Genomic DNA, 10,900 nt, shown 5'->3' on the forward strand with positions numbered 1-10,900 from the left:
ACCGAACACAAACTGTACATTCTATTTACATAAACAGTTCCATAAAATTAAACTACATATGTACAGAAACATATTTAAATGGTGAGCCAGGCCCAGCATGGTGGTGTGTGCCTATAATCCCAGCTACTCGGGAAGCTGAAGCAAGAAGATCACGTTTGGGGCTGGGGATGTGGCTCAAGCGGTAGCGCGCTCGCCTGGCATGTGTGAGGCCCGGGTTTGATCCTCAGCACCACATACAAAAGATGTTGTGTCCACCAAAAACTGAAAAATAAATACTGAAATTCTCTCTCTTTCTCTCAAAAATAAAAAATAAATAAATAAATTAATTAATTAATTAAAAAAAAAAAAAAAAAAGAAGAAGATCATGTTTGAGGTCAGCCTCAGCAAAATAAAAAAAGAACTGGGGTGGGGGCTGGGGCTATAGCTCAGGGGCAGAGTGCTTGCCTAGCATGTGTGAGGCACTGGGTTCGATTCTTAGTACCACATAAAAATAAATAAATAAAAGCATTCTGTCCATCTACAACTACAAAAGAAAAATTTTTTAATGTAGCTCAGTGATAAAGAATCCCTGGGTTCAATCCCCAGTATGGGGAGGTGGGGGTGGGTAGGTGAGCAAGAAGGGCATGGCAGAAGCAAACCCATCCTGAAATGGTATCCTCTGGGAAAGAGCCCAATTTGGGGTGCCGGGGTAATAACCAAGGAAAAATTACTGCCTCTCTAGAATATGGTCAAGAAGATGAATTCTGGAGCCTGGGTTCAAATCCCAATGATGCCACTTACTGGTTAGATAACCCTGATTAATTCATCGTACTTCCTTCTGCCTTGGTTTCCCACCTTACCTACCTTATGAGTGTAATAAAGATTGAGTCAATAAATATAAAGTTAGAACCTAGGAAGAGCTTAGTAAGAACTGGCTGCTGTTATCCTATTTAAATGTTATAATAATAGTGTACTGATGTCTACACAAATAAATATAAAACAACAAATAAAAAGGAATACATTCACAAGACTCACAGGGTGCAAAGGCCTCTCTTGCTCTGCCAGGCCCTCTCAGGACAGGCAGACCCTTGCCTGCTCCCCAATGGGAGCTTCAACTCCCATGGCCAAGGGCCCCCGCCCCCTTAAGTACAAGATAATCAAAATGGCATTATGTCTCCCGCTGTCCTCGGTGCTGAACAATTCATGCTTTAGCAGTTACCTATCAGGGTCTCCTTTCTCCCTCCCAAGCCTAGCTAGGCCTGGGCCTTACCCCTGCGGGGGACCATACATCTATGCTTGTTCTTCAGGATGGAGAATAAGAAATGCCTTCTCTGCTCTGGCACAAATTCAGGCACAGAATCCCTGATAAGCAGGAATAGTGAATGGTGCCATCCAATACTACTCCCTGACAGGGCAGGGGCGGCAGTCAGGAAGGAGAATAGGTAGGAGAGCTCTGAGGACAAATGGGGCCTCTGTCTACTTCCTCATTCACTCCCCCAATATTACTGAAGCACGCTGTGTACCAGGCAGTGTGCTGGGCCCTGGGGACATATGGAGAACAAGGAAAAAACCCCTGCCCACCTGAGGCTCACTAGACAAAGGGAGCCAGTATTGGTGGTGTGGCCTGTGATACCTGACTGGACCTCTCCAAACCTTGGTTTCCTCATCTGCCAAACATCCACCTCAAGTGACATTTGTTAGGAATTGTTAAGAGGGTCTCAAGTTGGAGGTCAGAACTCAGAATGGAGTTCTTCGGGCCATACTCTGCTTCATGTGCACCTTCTCCCTGTGTTGCCCCATCACACTGGGCATACCTACAGGGTAGCAGTAATGACAGGGCCACCCCCACCATCTCCGAGCCTCCCTGGTGACACTGTAGTTGGTGGCAGGATACCCCAGTTGGCACAGTGAACTGCACTTGCTGGGAGGGTGCTCTGCACACAGCAGACACTCTGCACAGTGAGCAGTCAGGAAAGGCAGGCAGGCAGGTCGTGCATGGTGATGACTGCCTATAGCCCCCCATGACTCAGGAGGCTGAAGCAAGAGGATCACAAGTTTGAGTCCAGTCTATACAACTTAGCAAGATCCTGTCTCAAAAACAGAAGGGGCTGGGGTGTAGCCCAGAGGTAGAGCACCCTGGGTTCAGTCCTCAGCACCACCAAAAAAAGTAAAAGAGTTAGCAGGCAGAAAGGAAGTGGGCCACATCTGCCCTGGGCCACCTCCTTCTGTCTTTTGCTGAAGGGCATCTGTCCCTGGGCAGCCCTATAGTTCCATACACTCAGGCTGTGACACAGGTAAGGCAGGCGCTGCTCTCTTGACTCTCAGGAGCCCAGAGAGCTCTGATTCCAGCCCCACCCAGCCCAAGTGGCCTGCCAGCCACACTGGCCACCTCTGAGCAGTGGTGCTAGTTGTTCCCTGTCCTATCCACTCTGTCTGCTTCCAGTGGAACACAAAGAAGTCTGCCAGATGTGTCAAGACCTAGACTTGTCCTCTAGCACACAGGTCACATGCTATCCTACAGCAGCCAAGGCGACTTCATCAGTGATGATCCCTGTCAGCATGTGGGCCCCTTGAGGCTACACTACCTGCTTGAGAGCAAGCTCCTAGCATACAGAAGAAGCTCAATGAATGCTTATGGCATGAACAAACAAAAGAAATGGCTGGACTTGGAACCTCTCTGGCTCTTTTGACAGACGCATGCAGCCAGCATCAACTAATGGTCACCTCCCCTGGGCCTCTGTCCACACCTGCTCCTTTGTCTGGAATACCTGTCCCTGTCCACTGCCATACATCAGAATCTTGAAGCCCAGCTGCAGGAGTCTCCCACACCCTGTCATTATCCAGGCCAGGGTGGGGAACGCTTATTACACCTGTTCCCAGGTCTTCCTGTGAAGGACATCTACTGCGTTGTTTTTTTTTTTAGATGTTGATGAACCTTTATTTTATTCATTTATTTATATGTGGTGCTGAGAATCGAACCCAGGGCCTCACACATGCTAGGCAAGTGCTCTACCACCAAGCCACAACTCCAGCCCCATCTACTGCGTTCTTGCCTTACTCTGGGCTTTGTGTTTTTTTGTTTGTTTTTTTAAAAACATTCTACCCAGCATGGTGGCACACACCGGTAATCCCAGCGGCTCAGGAGGCTGAGGCAGGATGAACGCGAGTTCAAAGCCAGGCTCAGCAAAGGTGAGGCACTAAGCAACTCAGTGAGACCCTGTCTCTAAATAAAATACAAAATTTATGGCAGAGGCTGGGGATGTGGCTCAGTGGGCAAATGTCCCTGAGTTCAATCCCCGGTACCCTCCCCCTATAAAAACAAAGAGCATTCAACCTCTACATCTGAGCTACATCCCCAACACTTTTTATTTTGAGACAGGATCTTGCTACTTTGCCCAGGCTGGCCTGAAACTTGCCCTCCTCCTGCCTCAGGCTCAAGAGTCACCCAGGCACTTGGCCACCAGTAGGCGTTGTTCTAATCCTTAGGTGAAGCATTAGCTCTCACAAGCTCAGGACAGCGCAAGGAGGTAGGTCCAATTATGGCTCCCATTTTACAGAGAGAGAAAGTGAAGCACAGAGGAGTTCCCCTGGGGCTGCTGATTGATGGAAAATGCCCACCAAAGGCACCCTCAAAGCCCCTGACTGACGCCCAAATGCACATCAAGAAGCTTCTCTTTCCAGAGAATGTTTACTGAATGAATGAGCGAGCCCCAGAGGAGGGGACACAAAGGTCTCATTCAGCTCTACTGAAATCAAGGCTCATCAGCAACTCTGCCCAGGTCTCAAAGCCACCAAATGGTTCTGGAAAGAGTCACAGGGCAAAAACAAGAAAACAAAAATGACCACAATAAATGACACTAAGCCAGACTGTATGTGTTCTGCTCTGTGTGGGACACTCTGCACATATCTGCTCCTTAATTCCCACTGGAAGGGGCAGGGCCAGCACTGCGCCCACTTCATAGCTGGGAATGTTGAGGTGTGCGAACAGCAGTTTGCCCAGTCACAGGGCCAGCAGGTAAGTGCAGGACTGGGCATAGGTCACTGCTCACTCGCCAGCAAGTACCATGCTTACTGTCATCCCCCACCATGGGCGTGCCCCCACAAGCTGGGAGACTGTCCCCTCCTGCCAGCTTCCCAGGGCCCATGCAGAGCTAGTGCCCCAGCAATGCCAGTGCGTGAATTAACACCTTCCCAGGCCAGACAAGGCAGGCTGGTATTTGACAGCTCTGGAGTCCTTATCACAACTCACAGGGACGCTAGAAAAGGTGGTGGGACTTGGAGAAAACCATCGAGAGCCCACCCAAGTGGCCCCAGGCTGCCAACCAAATCTGGGTTCACATCTTGCCCCTGCTCCTTCCTCACCACAAGATGCAAAGAGGGGCCTTCCCTCTAAAAGCCTCAGAGTCCCCTCAAGTGTGACAGGATGATGGTCCTTTCCTGGTGTCTGCTAGGAGCATTCTGAGAGCTGATAAATGTAGGTACTTGCTGTAGGCCTCAGAAACAGCAGGTGCCACTATTTCATTATTATTATGGTTAGAAGAGAAAAGCACCAGGCCCAGAGAGTCAGCCCTCCCTGCCTGAGAGTCACTGGAGAGCCTGCAGGGGTGTCACAGGAGCCTGAACAAAAGGCCTTCTCAGGGGATAAGGGCTGCTCAGGCGGCTCCAGGCAGGAAATCATCAGCCAGTGTAGTCAGCTGCAGCCCAAGCCAGCAAGGGGACTGCCCAGGAGGTATGCTTGCCAGGGGGGCAGCCTGGCAGCAGGAAGGTGGTCCCTGCCTGCACCTGGGCCCAGGAGGGAGCGTGTTTGTTGAATGCTTTATTATGTGCCAGGCACCGATGAAGAGCAACTGATTAGACCGTGACAATCTTCACTCAGGCTGAGAAGCTCGGTGCAAGAAGCAATTATTAATCTTCACAGGAGACCCAGAAGACCTTCGGCTTAGACTACTCTAGTGTGCGAGACTTTGGGGACACTGCTATCCTACTACCAGAGCTTCTGTGAGCATGGGCAGCTGAAGGAATGAACCACCTTTCACTAGAAGAGACTTCTGCATGGGGAGGGGTCTGTGTCAACCTGCTCAGCCTGGAATTCTGGGGCAGACACTTCCCAGCTATGGAGGCATCCAGGATTTCTCCAAATCCCACAAGGGACAAAGACAACTCAGATTAGGAAGATCTCAGCCTGGTACCTCCTGGCACCCCACTCTTCACAGCAAACACAAGGAGACAGCTAGGCCACACCTACAAGCAGGGAGTAGAGGTCCTACATCTTGGGATACCAACTCCAGAGTCATTCTGTGTCTGCCAGGGTGACCTGACAAGGGCCCTGAAGATTTGGCCAGGCCCGGTACTCCCCAGTTCAAGCACATCCATCATGAGGGGTCTTTCAAGCCTCTGCCAAGTGGAGGAAAATTCTCGGGTCCTGGTCAGCTGGGAATCCTGGCTGTGTGCTGTGGGCACCTCTAATCCACGATCCAGCAGCCTCCCCCTGCCCTCGGCCTAAAGAGCACCGAGACTCAGGGAAATGCACCTTCTCTCTAATGACCAGCCCACCCGCACAGAAACCCTTTACCCACCTGTGGAAATGCCACCTGCCAGGCCTTTGGGGGGTGGGGCTGGGAGCTAAATTGTGAAGTTAAAACTGGCCAGTCCGAGCAGGGCACAGTGGTGCAGGCCTATAATTCCATCTACTCTGGAGGCTAAAGCAGGATGATCACAAATTCGAAGCCAGCCTGGGCAATTTAGGGAGACCTATCTCCCGTCTCAAAAAAAATAAAAAGGGCTGGGGTAGTTTGGCTCAGTGGAAAGAGCACTTGCTAGCATGTGTGAGGCACTGGGTTCAATTCTCAGCACTGCATATAAATAAATAAATACATAAATAAAATAAAGGCCCATCAAAACTAATAAAAAAAGTATCAAGAAAAATGGCCGGGTGTAGCTCAGTGGTAGAGTACCCCTAGTTTGATCCCCAGCACTGCTGAATAAATAGAGAGCCAGTCAAGAGCCCTTGTTGCTGCCCCAGCTCTTAGATATCTGGGCAGGAAGTCTCACTCTCAGAGGGGGACACCTCCTTCTAGGAGGCTCTCAGGTTGACCCTAGGCCTCGAGAGCATCAAGGAGGCTCAGAGAGCTGAAGGACTCAACAGACCACCTCCCTCAGCATTCAAGGAGACAGCCGGAGAAGCCCCCAGGAAGCAGGGGCTTTGCCCACCCTGTGGACGTTGAGGTGGGTTCTGCCTTAGACCATGGGGCAGCCAGCTGGTCCCTAATGCTCCTCTCCGGGGTCACCTAGTTCCCTGGAGACATTTATCAGGCCAGCACAGTCTGCCAGAACAGGAAATGTCCTCTGGCTTCCTCTGCCACCCCCAGCCTGCCACCCCAGCCAGCTACCGCCCTGCCTCGGCCTTAGAGAGGTGGGGAAAGTCAGTGCCATACCCCAAGGATGTGTAATACCCTCTGAAGTCCACCTCCCACTCCCACCCCTCACAAGACGTGGATTCTTCCTGTAAATGCCCTGGGGTTGAGGGCAGGGGAGACCCTGACTAGGGTAAACCTGCAGCAATCCCCCCTCCACTCAGCATGCAGCTCAGGAAGCCAGGAGGGCATTTAGGCCTCTGTTCCTGTGCACCTCTCCCCACACACATTGCCCTCTCTGGGCCTCTCCTCCTTGAGAGGACACCACAAGGCAAGGTCTGAAGGAAAAAACTCCATGTGAAAGGCTTTTGTGTCCCCCACTCCAGCCAGTAGATCCTGTTCTTCCCTGGCCTCCTGCATCCAGGTCCTGTCAGGAGCCTGAGTCTGGCTTGTTAGCAGGGCACAGACTTCCTCCCTCCCAGGCCTCTCTGGGGACATTCAGTCAGCTCCCCACCCCTCCCACAGCCATTTGGGGGGGGGCACATCCGGGAGGGCCCCCAGGGGCTCCAGGCCTGGCTCCCTTGCAAGGAAGCCTGCAGCCAGGCCACCCCCCCCCCCTTGACGACCCCTGACAGGGTAGCGTGGGAGGAAAAATCTTCCAGCCATCTGCTCAGCTGCTGGGTTTCCGGCCAGGGCAGAGCTGCCCAGGGCCTCCAGGAGGACCTGCTTCCCTGGGGAAGTGTCCCTTGCCCCTACTGCAGGGAAGGACACCCAGCCTAGAGGTGGCCAGTGAGACCCAGAGCCCTGACAGGAACATTGGCTGCATAGGACATGGGGCCCAAGTAAGGGATGCCTGGCTGTGACCAAGGATCTCCTGCCTGACCTGGGGACCTGTACAGTCCCCAAGGGACCTCAAGCCACTGGAAACTGGGGTGCAGGGCTACAGGGTCCAATTAGGCCTGACTCAACAAGTGACCCCAGCTGAGTCACTTCCCTTGGGCAGCCTGCCCACCTCAGTTTCTTCAGGGAGAGGGGATAAAGGAAACAGGGTCTGGCTGGGAGCGTGCGGCCACATAGCCCCACTGGACACTGAGGACCCTTTTGTCAGATGGATGCTGCTTCCTACCTGATCCAGCCAAAGATGCTCAACACTGGGAGAGGCCCTGGGGACCCTCTTTCCAGGAAGCCTGGCAATTAAATGCCCCCCCCACATTATTAACAGCAGTAGCTTGCACTTATTGAGCACTGACTGCATGCAAAACAATTGTCAGATAGTCATTAGGACCCCATTTTGCAGACGAGACCTGTAGCTTAAAGAGACTGACAACCCAGGTCACACTGCCAGCATAACCACAGCCAACACAGTTCCGTGTCCCTATTCCACACCAGGCTTATACACTTCCTTCCCACAACCATCTGAGTGACCAAGACCCTCGGCCTCCACTGGGCAGATCCCAGCAGAAGTCAGATAATTCACCATGGCCTCAGAGTTAGAAGTTAGCAGAGACCACCTTGCTCCACAGCCCATCTGCTACAGGGAGACGGAACGGAAAGGTCTTCATTTAATATTTACTGTTGGTCATCGAGTTCCAGGCCCAGAACTGAGCACTTTATATGCCTCCTCTCATCAAGCCCCATAGGTGTTAAAAATCTTTCACAGAAACTGACTTAATTGTCTCAGAAAGATGAAGTGACCCACACAAGGATTCCCAGCAATGGCAGAGCCTCAGGAAAACCCCATAAGGGTGTGGGGGATATATAAACTGGTCCCTAAAGACCTGTTCAGCAAAGGGAATAGTCTTGGCCCAGATTAGGGATAGTTCCCTGCCAGGTTCCCAGGATCCCCTTCACTGAGCCCTTCATGGCTGGATAGGACACCCTATCTTCCCTCACCAGGGGTAGGTCGCCCTAAGCTTGAGAGCTAAGAGGTCCCTCCAAGTGTCTGCGGCTCTGCCCCCAATGATGTTCCACCCTGGAGGTGGAGAAACTCTGGGATGGCACAGCTGGACCTAGGCACCTGAAGGACACCACAGACTGAGGGCTGTTGGAATAGCTCTACAGGATCTGATTAGAAAGGTCTGTTTCTCATAGAAGGAGGTTCAAGCCCAGGATTGAGAGGCTTGGGGGCAGGGGGATAAGGAAGAAAATCAAGCAGAGCTAACCTCCCCAACAAAGAACAAACCGTCCTTAGTCTGCTCCTGAAGATGTCACGCTAAACTCTCTATGAAGTTACTCATTTATGCTTCCGGTGACCCTAAGGAGTAGGTTCTCTTACCACACCCATTTGGCAGATGGGAAAACTGAGGCCATAGGCGGTAAGCAAGACCTCTTAGCCAGGAAGTGCTATCATCTCATCTTGCCCAAGTCTTCAAAATTCTTCTCCCAAGACTGGAGGAACTCCAGGGCAGTGCAGGAGATGCAGCTGACAGGGAACATTTCACACCAATAACAATAACACTGCTGATGGTAATGACAAAATCAACAACCCCCCGTATGTAATTGAACCCTTCTCTGTGCCAGGCAGCAGGTGCCTTTGACACACCGGTTCATTAAAACTTTTCTGCAAACCTGTTATTACCCCATTTTATACAAGAAGAAACTGAGGTGGACAGGGTTACTTGCCCACACCTCAGCTTGGAAAGAGGCAGAGGGGGAATGAAAGTTCAGCCTCCAGGACCTTCCTCTGCCACCCTGAAGGTCCTCAGACCCGAGTTGCTGATACTTCAGGCCAGCCCCTTCCCAGCTGGCTGCTTGTGTGCCCCACAGGGACTCACACAAGTTGTAGGAATGTTCACCCTTTGGCTCAGAAGAATTTTCCCTCCCAGAGGGGGGCTGTGGGAAAAGGCTCAGAAAAAGTGCACTAAAAACTCTTCCAACTTCCCTGATGGGCCTCAGTTGGGTCTCTCATCCCCCGAGTCCAGTCTGCCCAGGTGGCCTCTGTCTGCTCTTTCCCCATTATGTCCCCAGGCCCTGCAGGTTCCCAGGAAACTGTGAAGCTGTTTCTATTCTGGCCACCAGGTCAGTGATGGGAAATCCAAACACAACTTGCACCCACATCCCCAGAGACACACATGCCCACTTCCCTGGCAAGGGCCCCAAGGCCAACTGTAAATGAAAGGCTGGTTGGCCCAGTTGCCCCAGCAAAGCCTGGCAGCTGCCGGGTATCTGAGAATGTGTTTCTCGGGCAAGGGTCTGTGGTTCAGATCTCAGTCCTCCTGTCATCAAACCTGGACTTTGGCCTTGCAGATGTTACGGTGTCAGGCCCTCTGCTCCAAAGCCCCTGCCTGCCCCCACCAGCCACCCAAGATTTCACTTCCTCCCATCTGCCCAGCCTAGCCATGCCCCTCCCTGGAGTCCCCCAGCTGCAAGCAATGACCTCCTCACCTACATCATTGTGGCCCGGGAATGGGGAAGAGAAACAGGAGAATGAGGAAATTAGGAAGGAAAAAAAAAAAAGAAGTGGGACAGGCAGGCAGACCCCCTCCCCAGTTCCTTAAATGCAGTCCCCCTCCAAGAAAAAGCTTTCTGGCCAGGGGAAAGGAAGGAGGGGTTTTCTGCACCAGGGACTTTCAAAGTCCCCTGAAATACCCTCGGGCAACGCTGACCTATAAGCCCAACATCCTCTCAGTTTTGGTGGGGGGATTCCCAGTTTAGAGAATCCCATGCTCTGGGATCCCCAAACCCACTGAACCCTTAGTTTAGTGGTGCGTGGGAGCCTGGCCAAACCCACCTGGGTGGTGCTAGGAGTGACAGGGGGTCTCCTGAACTGGACTGCTGCCTTCTTACTGCATGGCCTGAGGTCAAAATGGGGAGGGGCTCGCCCATCCTCACAGCCTCGTTGGACCACTTTCACTTCACAGTTGGAGCCGCGATCGCGCAACCCTCTCCTCAGGCACCAGCTGGGGCCGATCCCCCGACCGGCTTTGGGGAGGCCGGAGGCGTCGGCTGCGCGCTCTCGGCGCCCTCAGCGCCCAACTGCCGCTCCGTGCCCAGCACGTGTGTGGGTGGGGGTGTCGGCCGGGGCGCGTCGCCGAGGCCGGGAACGCGCCCTCCGACTCCTCCGTCGAGTTAGCAGCAGGACGGTCTATGGGGCCGCCGCGGGCGTGCGCAGAACCCGGGCAGCCCTGGGCGCGGGCCTCCTGATCCCCGCCGAGCCCTGCCGGCCTCGGGGAGCGCACGGCGCGCTTACCTGAGAGAGACGGGTTTCGGGCCCGGCCTGCCCATGGCGTCGCGCGTCCCCGGCCCCCCGAAGTCCCGAGGGGGTGGGCGGGCCCCCGCCCCGGGCGCGTCCGCTCCCGCGCGCCGGCTCCGCGCTCACGGCTCTCAGGAACGGGGCTCAGGCAGGAAACCCGGGCTCGGAAAATGGCCAGCGCCTCATCATTTCCGCCGCCAGCGCTTGACGGTTGCGGGAGGATGCGCCCCCGGACCGCCACCGGGGAAACTTTGCTGCCGCCGCCGTGGCCTCCGCGGGCCGCGACAGTCCAGGCGGGCGGCCGGGCGGAGGCGGTGGACCGAGCCCATGCCGCCCCGCGCCGTTATGTAAAAAGGAACCCGCTGCTAGCGCCGAG

General features: G+C 53.7%; 1 protein-coding gene across 1 annotated transcript in view; it reads right to left on the bottom strand.

The window, feature by feature from the left end:
• Sh2b3 (SH2B adaptor protein 3) overlaps positions 1-10,602 on the bottom strand; it is a 34,316-nt gene extending 23,714 nt beyond the window's left edge. The window contains exon 1 of the mRNA XM_076853112.2: positions 10,522-10,602. The gene's annotated coding sequence lies outside the window, so the exon portion shown is untranslated. The remainder of the gene's footprint in view (positions 1-10,521) is intronic.
• Positions 10,603-10,900: the final 298 nt, after the last annotated feature.

Source organism: Callospermophilus lateralis, chromosome 1 (assembly GCF_048772815.1).
Source record: "Callospermophilus lateralis isolate mCalLat2 chromosome 1, mCalLat2.hap1, whole genome shotgun sequence".
NCBI lineage: Eukaryota > Metazoa > Chordata > Mammalia > Rodentia > Sciuridae > Callospermophilus > Callospermophilus lateralis.